Raw genomic sequence first — 14,489 nt, 5'->3', positions numbered from 1 at the left:
CTCTCTGCCCCACATCGCTACCGGCGGGGTGGCTCTGTGCGGACCGAGGGGACGAGGCGCGGTGTCCGCAAGCGTGCGTGCGGGGGAGCGCAGGCGAGGCGGCGGCGGCGGGCGCGCGGCGCGGGGAAGGCGCCCCCTGCCCCCTCTGCCGGCCGCTCTCGGTCGGTCTAGATGTCAGCCGCGAGCTCCGAGCCAGCAAGAGCGAGCCAGAGAGGGAGCGGCGGCGGGCGGCGGGGAGGGGAGGAGGCAAAGGAGGGAGGGAGGAAGGGAAGCGGGGAGGGCGGGAGGGAGGAGAGGAGGACCCAGAGAGCGCCAGGCAGCTGGAGTTTTTGCAGCGCTTGGCCGGGCTTCAATGCACAGCAGCAGCGAGCCGCGGCGGCAGCAGGCAGCCCGGGAGCTCCGGCGGCGGCCGAGCCAGCGGCGGCCCCGCTCCCTGCCCCCTGCAAACTTTGCGAGCAGCCCGCCCGGGGGGCCGGGGGCGCGCCCGGGAGGCCCGGCTCGGCCCGCGGCCGCGCTCTCCGCCGCCGCAGCGCCAGCGGCCGCCGCCGCCAGCGCCGCAGCCCCGCGCCTCCCCGGGGAGCAGCCGGCGGCTCCCGCGGCCCCCCAGCCCCGGCCCCTCGGCACTGGTCGGCCGGTCCCCCGGCAGGGGCGGGGGCAGCAGCGGCGCGGCCGGCAGTGGGCTGCCGGGGGGCGGCCGCCGCTGCCCAGGGAGGCGCGCAGAGGCGCCGAGAGCGCTCCCCGGCGGGTCCCCCGCGCACTCGCCGCGCCCGGGCAGCGGCCCGACCGGGCGAGCATGGGCGGCGCGGAGTGACGCCGCCGTGCCCGCTTGGCATCAAGGACATTCAGCCCGCGGGGGTGGGGACGAAGGGGGGCAGCCCCGCGTCGCCACCGCAGCCCCCGAGAGCCGCGGCTGCTGCTGCGGCTCCGGGGCCGGGTGGAGGAAAGGGGCGCTTGGAATCGATCCACATTTTCCGACCTTTTTGTTGGACATTCTGCCCACCTTGGACGCTGCAAGAGGAGCTGTCAAGCCCCGCAGGCTCTGATTTCGCCCTCGGTTTTCCTTGCCTCCTCCGGGTTCCCTGTGCCTCGGTGGAGTATTTGCGTTCGGGGCTGGGGCTGGAGGAGGCAGCCACACGCGCGCACACGCACACGTTCAGAGGAGGGCGAGAGGCAGCGGCACAGGCACCATCTGCAGTGTCAATGCGGCGCTCCCGCTGAAGGAGGCGAAAGCGGCGCTTCCAGGTAAGGAGCCGGCGGGCCGGGTGGGCGGGCGGGCGGCGAGGGCAGCGCTGCCAGAGATACGCGGCTCGGGCCACGAGTCCTCGGCTGCCCTGGAGCCAGCCCGCTGCACGCACGCACACACAAATACACACAGGCACACACCGCGCACACGCACCTGCCCACGTCCCACCTGGACACCCGCGTAGGGGCGGCGCGGCCGGAGCAGGTATTGCCCGTGTTCTTTCTCCTCTGACGCTCCAGGACTCAGACTTCTCTTACCCAGGACTTTCAGGGTACAATTCTGTGTATTACTGCCTCTCCCTCCCACCTGGGCAGGTTGAGGGAGCGATTTTTCAGTTCCCAGCCCCTGGCATCTCTAGCTGGTTTTAAAAACCGGAGAAGTAATGGGAGGTCTTGGAAGACCCGCCCAATGCCATCTCGGCTCCGTGGCCTTTGGGCACCCTGGGATTTTAATGGAGGACACACCGACAGATATTCAGACAGATATTTGGAGAGCGGTGCCCCAGCGCGCGGGGAGGAGGCCCCATAGGCGGATGGGGCTGCAGTTCTTTAGGGCGGTGCATATGGAACAGACACTGCGTTTCCCCAGTAAGAGGCAGCACAAACGCCTTTCTGAAGCGTGGCACGGCTTCCCCGGGAATGCGCTGCGATTTCAGGCAGGAAGGGGCTTAAGCCGCGCTTTGGGTGTGTTGCTTGTCTCCGGAGGGCATAAGAGAGTCAGGTCCTCCGTAAAAGGTATGACCTATTCACGTCTGCAGTCTCTGGGCAGCAGCAAGCCCACAGGGCTTAGAGACACAGGACTTGGGTCCCGCCTTCACCTCCCTGCCCTTCCCTCTGTGCTGTGCCAGAAAGCGTTCGGCTGTTGCCCTAGGTCTCCAGCTAACACCTGTCACATGCCTTTGAGGCGGTGTGTGTCTGAGAAATAGAACTAGAAGGGGGCATGGAGGAGGGTGCAGTGCGGAAAGGGAGGAGGGTCCCCTCTCTCCTGACCACCTGGGCAGTGCCCGCCCTATAAGGAGGCAAGGCATTCTTGGGCCGGCCAGCATCCCCCAGAGCCAGGCTGCTCCCCAGTGTAGACCACTCTCCAGAAGCCTGTGGCACCAGGTTCTGGTCCCCTAAAGCTGTTCCTTTCCTTTTCTCCTTGGCTGGAGTTCACAGGCGGCTCATTTTCAAACTTTTTCTGGAGGAGGTAGGAGGTGGTTTGGGCTCCAACAGCCCTTTTTCACGCTTCCCATTTGGAGGTCAAAGAGCAACTCATTCAAGACTCAGTTGTTGTAAGGAGAAGAGGATGAGATCCAAATAAAACAGTATTTTCGAGTCAAATATAAATATAGCAAGGTCCTGTGTTCCTATAGCTGTCCCTTTTGGAGTAGCTTGGGCAACCTGGTGAGAAATGGAATAAGCTGTACCCTCTATGTAAGATCATGTGTTCACAGGGTCCCGCAAACCCACCAGTGGGGAAAGTATGTTGGGAGTCTTCCAGGACATTAGGGGAAAGGAGCGGACATTCTTTCGAGCAAGGGGGCCTCCGTGCTGGGCACAGGATTTGGTTGATTCTGTAAATCCTGAAGTTGGGTGCTGAAAGAAAGGGCTCTCTCGGCACCCCCATCTTTGCTATTTTCAAACTTTTTCCAGCTCCTGCAAAGGTCTCCACCTAGGCTGGGGAGGAGAGGCGCAGACGCCCCAGGAGGGAGATTGTATTCCCGCTGTGTGTTGTGTGTGCTGCCCTTTGATTGATTGAAAAGGGTAGATGGAATAAAGCAGAGCTCTCACAATGGGGAGAACCCGGTAGGGGGAAGAAACATCATTTTCTTTTTAAGAATGGTGGGTGTGTGTACACACACACACACAGATATATACACACGTTCTCAAAGAGCCTAGCTGTACACGGTCCACTCATCCAACCATGTGTGACAACGAGACCCACCTCTGTCTTCAGGGCTGTGGAAGAACTGGAACATTTCCACACTTGTCCTTTGAATGTGAACAGGGAGGTCCCACATCTGCGTAGAGCAGCACATGGTTTTCCACAGAAATAGTGAACTCCAGCAACAGGGGGTGGCTCCCAGGTAAACATTCCTCATGGGACCTTGAAGGAGCAAAAGGATGGGGTACAGAGCATCCTGAAATGTCCATGCATCTTCCACGTAGACCTCTTCTCCTTTCTCCTGTATTTACAGCTTCAGGATCCGTCATTTTAATGGAAAGCCAGCAGTCATTATGCTGGTTATAATTTAAACATTTTTAAGCATGGGTTCAAAAAAATCCCCACATTTTCCACACTTAGCAGTGGGTACCAGTTTGGTTTCTAGGACAAAGCAAGCATTAATTAACATCTGTGTAAAGCTGGGTGTACATCATCTAATTTTTTTCCTACTCTCTTGCCCAGCCCTGGAGCATGTCACATTGTCACTCTCCCTCTCTACCATTCTCTGTGGCCTTGCTTTTAAGTTCTCTGGCGGCTTCCTCACTCGGAAGGGAGTTGCATTCGAAAAACCCCAACTGTGAATGCTTCTTTTCCGCAGACCCTTGCTGCTGCTAGGCTGTGCTCTAGGAGGCTCTGCTGTGAGCACGAGGCTTGGGTTGGTTGCCCAGGAGCTGTTCCCTCTTGCCCAATCCGGTACTCGCTCTCAGGCAGGCTTGCCTCTGTCCTTCCAGGACTTCATCCTGGATGCCCACCGACGCTCTGCAGACATTTCCGGAGGACTCTGAGGCTGCCAACTTATTTCCTTTCTCTTTCTCTGCACCTCTCCGTGTCTGCTGCACGTGCTCCCTGCAGACAGGGAGATCTGCATGGCAGAGCCTGCCTGCACTTGGCCTCCTGATCCTTTTAATCACAATGAGGGCTGCATGGAATTAAATGGGGGCGGGGGTTGCTTTCTAGGGAGGCAGCGGTCCCGATGTGGAGAGAGCTGAGGGGGCGGGGTGATTAGCTGCTCTTAGCTCCTAGTTATCACCAGGCTTTGATGCAAAGAAATCGCAGCCAATCTCTCTCCTTCTAGCCAGCTAGGGGGCATTTCTTAGCGGCTTCTCCCCATCCTCACTGGGAGAAGGCACTACACAGACAATGCCACCTCGGAGACCTGTTGGAGCGGCTCTGTGATGGGCTGTGGGAGGGCGGCAGCCATACAGAACACCGGACTGTGGTCCAGCTGTGATTAGTCTGTGCAACAGATGTGCCATTCATTTTTAGGCTCCTCTGTCTTCTTATTGGTGTCCAGTGCTACCGGATGTGAGACGGGTTCAGACCCTGGGGGTGGTTGAACAGGGCTCATTTCTCTCCTTTGACACCCCTTTCCTCCTTCCCCACCCTCCTTCTTCTCCCTCCCTGACCCACCCCCCCACTTGCTAATCCACCTCTTGGCTTTGTGCGCACATCCGCCAGCCCATTCGCCCTCAAATTTGTGGCACTCCAAGAAATCAATATAACATGAATTTAACGACAGCTGGATGATTAAGCGTTATTTATATTTAAGAGCGGCATTTTAAAAAGACGTCGTGCTAATAAATCAAGCGGCTGTTTGGGAGATGCACATGATTAGGGTAATTGCCCTGTAGGCTCTATTGAGCAATGCTCGGTCCGCGCAGAGCCCTGCGGACACCACCTCTTTAGACGCTGCCAGCCGGCTGCTGCTCCCTACCCTGAACTCCCACTGATCCCCCCCCGCTTGTCCAGACAGACTCACTCTTCTTCTCCCCTCCTCACTCGCTGCCCAGGCTGGAGCATCCAAGTTGTGGCAGGAAGGTGGAGTCAGCACGGAGACTGAAGGGGGCTCTGCTGCTAAGTGGTAAGAGATGGATCTTAAAAGTGAAGGCAGGCAGGGGTTCCTAGTTCCCAGAGCAGAGGGCTTGTTCCAGCAGGAGGAGGCTGCTCCCCTGCTTAATGCGAAGCGGCTTGGAAGAATAGCTTCCTGAGTCCTTGTGCAAGTCTATGTGAGCCCCAGGCTCCTGTCCTTACCATCGTGTGGCATCCGCCTCCCAGGGGAGAGGCTGTGAGGACATTAGTCTTTGTCTTTGTGAAAATAACGGAATGGAAAAGAATAATAAGTGATGATGATGGTGGCTAATGTTCGTTGAGCAGTTGTTGGAGGAGGCATCATTTAAGTAGTTTGCACAGGTTGGCCCATTTCTTTCTCATAACAACTCAAGAGGCGGGCGGTCACTGTTACTATGGCCATTTACCCCACGAGGAAAGTGAGACGCAGGAGGGCAAGCGCTTTGTCAGAGGTCACACGGCGGGTGAGTAGCGGAGCCACATCTCAGCCCTGTGTGAACTGACCTCCCTCCTTATCACTGTGCTGTTTGCCTCTTAGAATATGTGTGTGGAGCGTGTCGCGGCCCCCTTGGGAGGTTTGGGGGAGGATATGCAGGGGAAAGTTTAGAATATCTGGTTTCTCCCTTGCTCTACCTCTGTGGCCCCAGGCAAATCTGTTTCTTCTTTGAGCCTCGATTTCCCCCTTCATCACATGGGGCTGAGTCTTGTCCCTGACTGTTGGTGAGCTGTGAAACTGCGTGGAGCACTCTAGCAGAGGGCTCAGTCCCTGAGGGTGACTTGCTCTACTTGGCAACTCCAGTTTCCTCCTGGAAACACTAAGGAGGGGTGAATGAGTGACGTCCCCGTCTCTGCTTTTGATTCCGTGAGCCTCTGAGTCTTGTGCTGGTAGGAATCTAGTTCTCCCTAGTGACTTCGAATTTTCTGCTGTGGTGGAAACAGTAATCTCTCATCTACTCCTTCAAATCACCCTCTAAGGTGGGGATGGTTTCTTCGCGTTTTGATGGTGTAGGAACCAAGGATGGAATGCCCAAGGCCCCAGGATGCTCCATGGTGGGTGGTCTTTTTCACTCTTGGGGAAGGATGCTCACGGTAGGTGCTCAATATTTGTTCATGCGTTCATTCGTTAGCCCTGGGGTTCCAGATTTGCGGATCCATAGGCGGGGAAGAAATCTTTGCCTGTGGATGTCGTGCCACACTGGGGCTGGACTGTATGGTAGTTGGAGCAGAGATTCACTGGAAGTTGGAGCAAATGGGCTGTGTGTAGGGAAAGCGGTGTTAGGAATTATGTCTGGATTCTGAGAGGTGTGGGCAGTGAGGCCCTGATGGGGCCTGTGGACCGGGTTGGATGCTGTCGCATCCCAAGACCGGGCCCAGGCTGCCTGACTCCATCTCTCTGGCCTGAACATTTTAAGAACAGCCACAGGTGATGCTCTTGTGCTTAGTTGTTTGATTTTTTCCTCCAAAAGACAAACTTTTATTCTCTGTGTTATTTATTTGACTTCTCCTCTACACTGAGGTGAATGAAGGTTCTGCCACATTAGAGGTGGCCGGAAGGGCCTCACTTGGAATTTCATCACCTCCCCTCTGGGGCAGCAGGAGGAGCCTCCAAAATGTTGGATGTGGAGTCCTGTTCAGACTCACACTGACAGGTGTGTGAGATCCTGGGCATCCTCTCTTTGCAGGCTGAGCTTGGCTCCCGGCATCCGTGCCCCCCACCCCACCCACAGAGCCTTCTCCGTAAACCAGGATTTGCAACAGCAAATTGGATTTTGGAAGGTTTTGTCACTCCAACACAAAACAGATCACTAGCTAAGAGGATACCGTCTCCACAGTCGATGCGCTGAGCGCAGACCAGCTGCATCAATCCCTGAGGTCTTCCGGGAAATAGGGTTTTCATTAGGAAGGAGGAGGAACAGTGGAGGAAGTGGCCCAGGGACTGGAGGAGAGGGAAACCATGGCGGGTCAGAGGCTGTCCTGGTCTGGTCTTCACACTGGGTCAGTTTCACGTCAGACGTGCTCCTTGAACTTGTAAGAGCCCAGATGGACGTCCCGCCAGGTGGTGTGGCATCTAGAACTGGAGAGTGGACAAACCATCCCTTGGCTTTGGCCCAGAGGTTAAGAGGAGGGAAAGTAAGCACAGCCGAATGGGCCGACTGTTCCTCCTCTTGTGAGGGGAGCAGACAGTGAGAGGTGGGCATGTTGGGGCAGCGGCCATTGGATGTGTAGTTGAGCACCCTGTGTGGACTGTCTGCTAACCTTGTGGAGTTAGAGTTCATTTTCTCCTCTCCCTCTCAGACCTGCTTCCTGAAGGTAAACCTAAAATAGAGCAGAATTTCCCAAAGTGTATTCTGTGGGAGTGAATAGGTGTTAAGCACACAAAAAGTTTCCATGGTCAAATAAATTTGAGAAACCCTGAGTGTAAAGTAAAGCTAAAGAGGTTCTTTGTTGCAGGACTTCTCAGAGCCTTTAAACACACTCACATGGATTGCTAAAACTGCACAAAGTAGATCTACTGTATTTTGGCCCTGGGAATCCGCTGAGAAACACTGGACTAAGACAAGCACTTTCATTTATCTACTCTCGACTGTGAATAGAGGAGTGGATTCTACAGTAAACATTTCAGCCGAACTTTCACGCTACCCACACAAAGCACTGGGTTCTGCTGATTCTGAAGATACTAGGGTTTTAAGCAGAATTTTGCTTGATGGGCAGACAGTCCAATTCCAGGCTTGATGTTTGCCCCTTTTCCTTCCAAAGCAGCAGAGAGGTTCTCACAGGAGTGAGTTCCAGGCAGTTTTATATTTTTTCTCAGGTTCCTAGACGATTCTGCTATGTTCCCCTGGTTAAAAAGCACTGATGTTGCTGGAAACCTAGGTTTTGGAGACAGATGGATGTAGATGATCCCAACTCTATCACTTACCAGCTAAGGGGCTTGGGAAAAATCACCTTATGTTTTAGTATTACCATTTATGAAATGAAGGGATTGGTCTAGACTGGGGACTTAAAAAAATATTTTAATATGTGTGCAGTGGAACTCTTTATTCAAATGAAATTTTTATTTTCTCTTTGCTGAGGAAGATTTGCCCTGAGCTAACATCTGTGCCAATCTTCCACTATTTTGTATGTGGGATGCCGCCACAGCACGGCCACTGATGAGTGGTGTAGGTCCACGCCTGGGAACCAAACCCAGGCTGCTGAAGCAGAGCATGCCTGACTTAACCACTAGACCACCAGGCTGGCCTCTCAAATGAAATTTTGTATGGAATTCTAATGACCACAACAGATGCAAGAAGAACTGTTCTGGTGAAGGCTGTGGAGGAGCCGGGGCCTGTACTCTTGGCCTGTCTGCCTCTCACTCCAGTCTTGGCCTGGGTTCCCTAGACAGCAGAGCCGGAGGCAAAAGCTGAACTGGTAACACGTTGTTGAGGGGTGGAATCCCAGGGCAGCAAGAGTGAAGGAAAAAGGGAGGAGAGATAGAGAAGGAAGAGAAACAAAGAATGCATGACCAAGCCAGTCACAGCTTCCTGCGGAAACACAGCTGGTGGCTCAGTCGCTTGGGGTGCACCTAGAGAAGCCTGATGGGAACACAGTCTCAGAGAATCTGGAGGACAGGCACAGCCAGCATCCATCTGGGGCAGCTCCCTGGGCTCCATTCACCCCGTGAGGCAGGACTTCCCCCTTACTTTGGGATTGTGATGCCAGGTCAAACTAGAGCCTCTGTGGTCAGGCCCAGGGGCTAGGGCTTCTGTGACTCCCCCACAGTGGGCCTGAGGGTGTTACACCTGCAGGAGCCTGGCCTTCGCCCCTGAAGGAAGACAGGGAGCAAGAACTTCAGGACCAGAGGAATAGCAGGTGACTCTGGTGAAAGCTATGGAGGAGCCAGGGCCTTCTGGGGCCACTCTGGCAGGAAGCAAGGCAAGTGGCTGAAGTCCAGAATTGGGGGTGGGGGTAGGGTGTCAGGTGGGGCCAGGCAGATCTGGGCAGTACATCAATTGGAAGTCTGGAATAATGGGTTCCATATAAGGAACACATTGCTCTTCAGAAGAGAGTCAGACAGTGACCCAGAGCAGGTCCAAGAAGGTGTCATTCAGCCCCCCACATTCATGACTGTGACAACAAGCGCCAACCACACTATGGGTTACCCGATTTAGACCCCTAATAGGAATCATATTAGGAATGAGTTTCCGCCAGGTTTTAAGAGACTTTCCTAACTTTTAGAGCTTATTAACCAAAGGAGTATCTTCCACATGGTGGAGTGTGAACATCTCAGAACATCTCAGATGCTTCTGTTTGTGATGGCTGAGGGGTCATGGCTGCCTGGAAGCAGAGGATAGATGCAAATGACCTCCGCCTCTCTCCTTGTTTTAAAAGATGTTGTAAGGATTGAAATATAAAGCAACAGGGGACATTTCTGCATAAAATATTTTCTGTAAGTCATTGCCTCTAGCCAGGCCCCCTCTTTTTTTTTTTTAACAACTTTGTGCTCTGAAGCCCATCTAGGGTCAGGCGGGTGAAGAACTGATAGTCTCACTGTGCTGTGACCCCTTTCCCAGCTCTCTTCACCAATAGATCGTGACCTCTGTCTTCCTCCTCTAAATGTACTTGCCCTTATCCGTTGATGGATGCGAGTGTTGCACTGCCTTCGAAACATGTGTCTGCCATAGCTTGTCTGCCTGCGATTTCCAGCTCGTGGAGGTCAGGACCAGCCCCTGCTTGAGGCAGTCTCTTGGGTAATCAGGAACTTAATTCATGTTTTAATAATGGTAAAGAAGATGCTGTTGGCAGTAGCAATGATGACAATAGCATTGAAATTATTTCCTTGTGTTTTAGGTGAGAGGGACCATTTCTTCTCTTGTATAGTACTCAGTGCCCAGCCTAGGGCCTATCATTCTAGAAGCAATCAATAAATATTTGCCAAGTAAAGAGAATGACTAAATGGAGCAGGAGAAGGTGGAGACGAACGGCCTATAAAGGACAAAACGAGGAAAGTGTGAACCAGCCACTATGGCCGGTGCCTGCTCTCTGGCAAGGCCAGGGTTGGACCCACATTGAGGCAGGCCAACTGGCTATTTCAGAGGATTAATATGAACCAGGATGAGTGTAGGCTGAGCCTGTCAATCACCCTAGAGTGTCGTGGGTGGTGGTGGTTGGGGGCAGGTAGGGGGCAGTGATGCGCCCGGAATTGAATTCTTGCTTTCTACATAAAACTCGCCCTGGATTTGGGGGCCAGTAGATTGGGAGGGATATCCAAACTGCATTTCCCAGAGCATTCCACAGACTAGCCCCTCCCTGTAAAAAGCATCCTTGGGCGAGTAAGTCTTGGCAACACCTTATGCTGTGTCCTCTTCTTGGAGACTCGATGCCCATGGAAAGCACAGGAGGCCTGCTACGGAGAAACCTCTTTAATTAGTCTCTGTCAACCATTTTTCAGCTTATTTGCTGGTGGGTTCCCTTTGTGTGGGTGTATTTAAACCTATTGACATCTCCTGGAACGAGTGTTTGACAGAAAGCGTTTGGGGGATGTGACCTTCGACTGGAAGCTTCAGCTCTGAGGTTAGTTTAGAGCAGACAAAACAGGAGAAGGAATCTACTGTACTGTTTCTATGGGGACTGGCGAGGTCCAGCTTTCAGAGGAGCTGCTTTCCTCTTGTCCTTGTCGTTTGCTTTGGGGAATCTCAGAAATGGCTGTGCATTGTTACAAGACGTTGGTGACTGTGATGCCTTCAAATGTCTATTTTCTAAAGGGACCATTTTAAGGAGCGTGATTGCAGCTCTGACAGGTTGGTGGAAATGTTTCCAACAAGTAGCACTTTTTGGTTGCATGTAATAGATCAAGATGGATGTTTGCAAAATACGTGAGTAATGACATGCACCTTCTCGATATATTTTTTTCAGCTACACTTATCGAATAAGAGACTTCAATATAACTGGCAAAGATAAATGTTCTGAATTAACAAAGAAGACTTGAGTTATTAAGATACAGCTCCCTAGATTTTGGATAGTTGAAACAAATTTTCTCTCGGGAAAGAAACTTTACTACCCTAGAGAGGCTGAAGGTTCCTAATTAGGCTGTAAATCCATGGTGTCCACCTTTGGGTAGTGACCCGGAGAGCGAAGTTAGGAATTTCCCACGGGAAGCATTTCACCGCCCAGTATTCATCTTATATAGGTAATGATGTGTGTGTGTGCGTGTGTGTGTGTATGTGTGAGTTGAGGTGGGGGCGTGTCTCACCCCAGTGGTATTTGGGTTTGGGTCACCGAGGGACAGTGACTGATAACCCACGTGCCCAATTATAGGGCCTTGGCAATGCATTGCCCAAGCACTGTGCTCTTTTCCAAAGTGAATAACAGTTGCTAACACACACTTGCTAACAAAATTCCCCTGGCGCCCATTCATAAAGCTTCTCACTGGTGATTCTATCAGCATTAAACTGTTTGGTGACTGAGTTTAGAATTATAGGAATTGGAGAAATGAATTAGCAGTAAATCAAGTCCCAGCTGAGTTTGAACCCAACTGCAGTGAGTTTTAAATGAAAAATATCTTGCTCTGATGAGGCGGCTGTAAGTCAAGCACTGGAGCTCTGTCACTCTTGACTTTGGAGAAGGGTGGTAGTCACCCTTTGAAAGGAAAACCCTGACAGCGGCTTGTATTGATTCCCAGCCATGCTGGGAAATTGCCACTTCATTTCTTCTTCGTAAACTGTTGGCTTTCATCATTTAAAAGAAAAAGGAATTCTATTTGCAGGGACACAGCAGAGCTCTGGGGACAGGGCAGGTGGGAGAGGGCTCAGACCCAGGGGCCCATTCATTGCACTCTCTTTGGTCCTTCTCAGAGGAGCCACGCAGAAGGGGAAGCTGGGTCTGCGGGGGTCATGTGATTTGTTTTCTCGCTCGGACCGTATTTGATTCTTCCTTCTGGGGGATCTGTACAGAAAAACAACAAAGAGAATACTTCAAGGAGACTGCAAGACTGTCATGTTGCAGTGACAATTGTGGTGTAATAGGAAATCGCTTATGTAAGTTGCGTGCCCTCTGAATGGAGCTTGTCGGAGACGTGGCTGCAGCTCCTTGAGGCCTATTTTTTCTCCTGCAAAATAATCCTGAGGTTTTCCTTTTCAGAGCAATTGAAGAAGTGTAATGTGCTGGCCAGGGAATAGGGAGACCCAGCTTCTAATCTTAGGTCCGCTGAATATCTTTCAGCGAGCTCCGTCTCTGGGCTAGGCCTGGATTTCTTTTTCTTTAAAGTCGGAATAAGCCCTTGCTGTCCTGATCAGAAGCACAGGAGGAGAGGATGAATGTGGCCACGCATATGAAAGGACCAGGTGAGCTTCAGGAGGAAGGTTCTATTTACCTGCGAGGTCAGAGAAAATCAAGAAAGAGAGAAAGAAGTCTGTGCTTAGGCCTCTCGCCATTACACCTTTACCATGGCCCATGTGTTTACTGACCTGGTGAAGAGCTGTAAGTCATAAAAGCAGCTTGCAGGGGGTCAGAGGCCAGAATGCATGTGTGAGGGCGGGGGACCTTGGGAGGGGATGGTTAGTGCAGGAGTTCAGAGGCCAGAGTAGGAGGGGAGTCCGATACTGGCTGTAGTAGCAGGTTAAGGGTGGGGCTGCGGAGAAAGGAAAGGAATCACGATTTCCCTCAATGTCTAGTTTCCCTTTGCTGCAGACATATGTATTTACGTATTTTAGTTAGAGAGGTAGATGCGATGCTATGGAATATTTAACCAACTAATCGATTGATCAATCAGTTACTCAATTCAGTCAATATTTATTGAGTGCCTCTTATGTCCTAGGCACTTATGCAAGAGTTTGGTTGTGCTGAGATGAAAGACCTAGTTGCTGCCATTAGGGAGCTCACAGCTTGATGTGGCCGCAGCACACGTGTTAATAGATAAACACAGTGTGGTAAGGTGTGAGCTCTGTGTATGTGGAAGGCATCCTGAGAAGATGTAACAAGGGGCACCCATCCGAATATGAAAGGCAAGGACATTGAGAAGGTCTCCTGGAGAAGGAGGGGGCGCTTCAAGTGGAGCTTTGGAGGCTGTTTTGAAGGGTGAGTGGGATTGGCTTTGTGAACATGTGAGGAAGAGGTGCCAGGAGGAGGAAGTGGCATGGACAAGGCGTGGAGATGGGAGAGCACACAGCGCTCCGTCTGTAGTCGTTCAAGGCAGAGGTGGGAAGGGGAGCTAGATGCTAACATGGGCAGAGGCTGGGCCAGGACCAGGGGTAAGTGTCCCGCTAAGGGTTTTGTCTGGCAGGTGGTGTTGAGGCCGTGGGGATTTCCAAGTAAGAGAATCAACAAGGCCAGATTCCCTGTAGAAAGATCACTATGTGGGACCACGTGCAGAAGGAATCAGAAATGAGGCTATTAGAGGAACCCAGGGAGACATGGGAGAGGGCTGACCGAAGGCGGTGGCCAAGGAGAGAACGAGACTGATTTGGGAGGGATGTGGGAGCTAGAGTGGGTGAGTGGCAGGCATTGAGGTGAAGATGGTGGGAGGAAGGGGAGGGGAGCTGGGGACGTCTGGCAGGTGTCCAGCTTGGGCAGGCAGTGGAAGGTGGCACCATTCACCGAGCTAGAGATTTCTAGACCAAGACTTGATTGAGAAGGGGTGGTGGGGTAAGGGGCTGTGTTCTTTTCTGGACACGGTGAATTGAGCTGCACATGGGATTTTCAAGCAGGGGTGACTAGGAGGCCCGTGGATAGATGGCTCATGTGTGCCTGGCAGGTTCATCTCAGTGCTTACTCTGCTATTTACTTCTGGTCCCATTTGTAGACTTAGGAGTTCATTTTGGGATCTGGCAGAAGCTTAGTAAAGAAGCAAGAAGACCCACATATAGATTTTTACACTTTTTGAGTGGTTCGTGTTTTGAATTAAACATACTGTCTTGAACATTTTGCCTGAGATTGTTCTGAAAACATCCAGGCATTCACCTTGCCTTAAGACATCCCTGCTGTTTTCCAGTGGAAAAAAAGTGGTCCCGGGAGGTTGAGTCATACATAGATAATTGCCGAGCAAGCTGGGGATGAAGGCAGAATTAGAATTCAGCAATGGAGAATGGCCAGGCCTTTGTTCTGGGCATCAGCCTGTCCCCTCTCTTGGTGGGCGCACCCCACTTTCAGTGAGCGCACACTCAAAACAGCGTGGTCTGGTGAAATGAGCTCCATCATGAGCTGAGAGATGGTGATTATAATTTTGACCTTGCTCTTTCGAAATAATATCTTGTTCGTCTAATTCCGCATCCTGGGCATGGGAGCCAGTCTGTACAATCAAGGCTTGCTGGTAGGATCTGGCCACTAGGTAAGTTTTACTTGGCCCAAAGAATGTTTGAGACAAATTTGTGTTATTTGAATGCTATCAAGTGGGCCAGTCCTTCTCCAGGGAGCCACAGGTTCCACTCCCTGTTGTCCTACCTTGGCTTCACACATTTATAGTGAAGCTATTTGAATTAAAATATCAGCAGCCCAG

General features: G+C 52.4%; 1 protein-coding gene across 1 annotated transcript in view; it reads left to right on the top strand.

The window, feature by feature from the left end:
* The first annotated feature begins 763 nt into the window (after nucleotides 1–763).
* Nucleotides 764–14,489, top strand: part of PLXNA4 (plexin A4) — a 432,314-nt gene continuing 418,588 nt past the window's right edge. The window contains exon 1 of the mRNA XM_001498268.7: nucleotides 764–1,242. The gene's annotated coding sequence lies outside the window, so the exon portion shown is untranslated. The remainder of the gene's footprint in view (nucleotides 1,243–14,489) is intronic.

The sequence above is a fragment of the Equus caballus genome, chromosome 4 (genome assembly GCF_041296265.1).
Source record: "Equus caballus isolate H_3958 breed thoroughbred chromosome 4, TB-T2T, whole genome shotgun sequence".
NCBI classification, from domain to species: Eukaryota; Metazoa; Chordata; class Mammalia; order Perissodactyla; family Equidae; genus Equus; species Equus caballus.
Note: the sequence above shows the minus strand (reverse complement) of the source record. Positions and strands in the feature narration are given on the sequence as shown.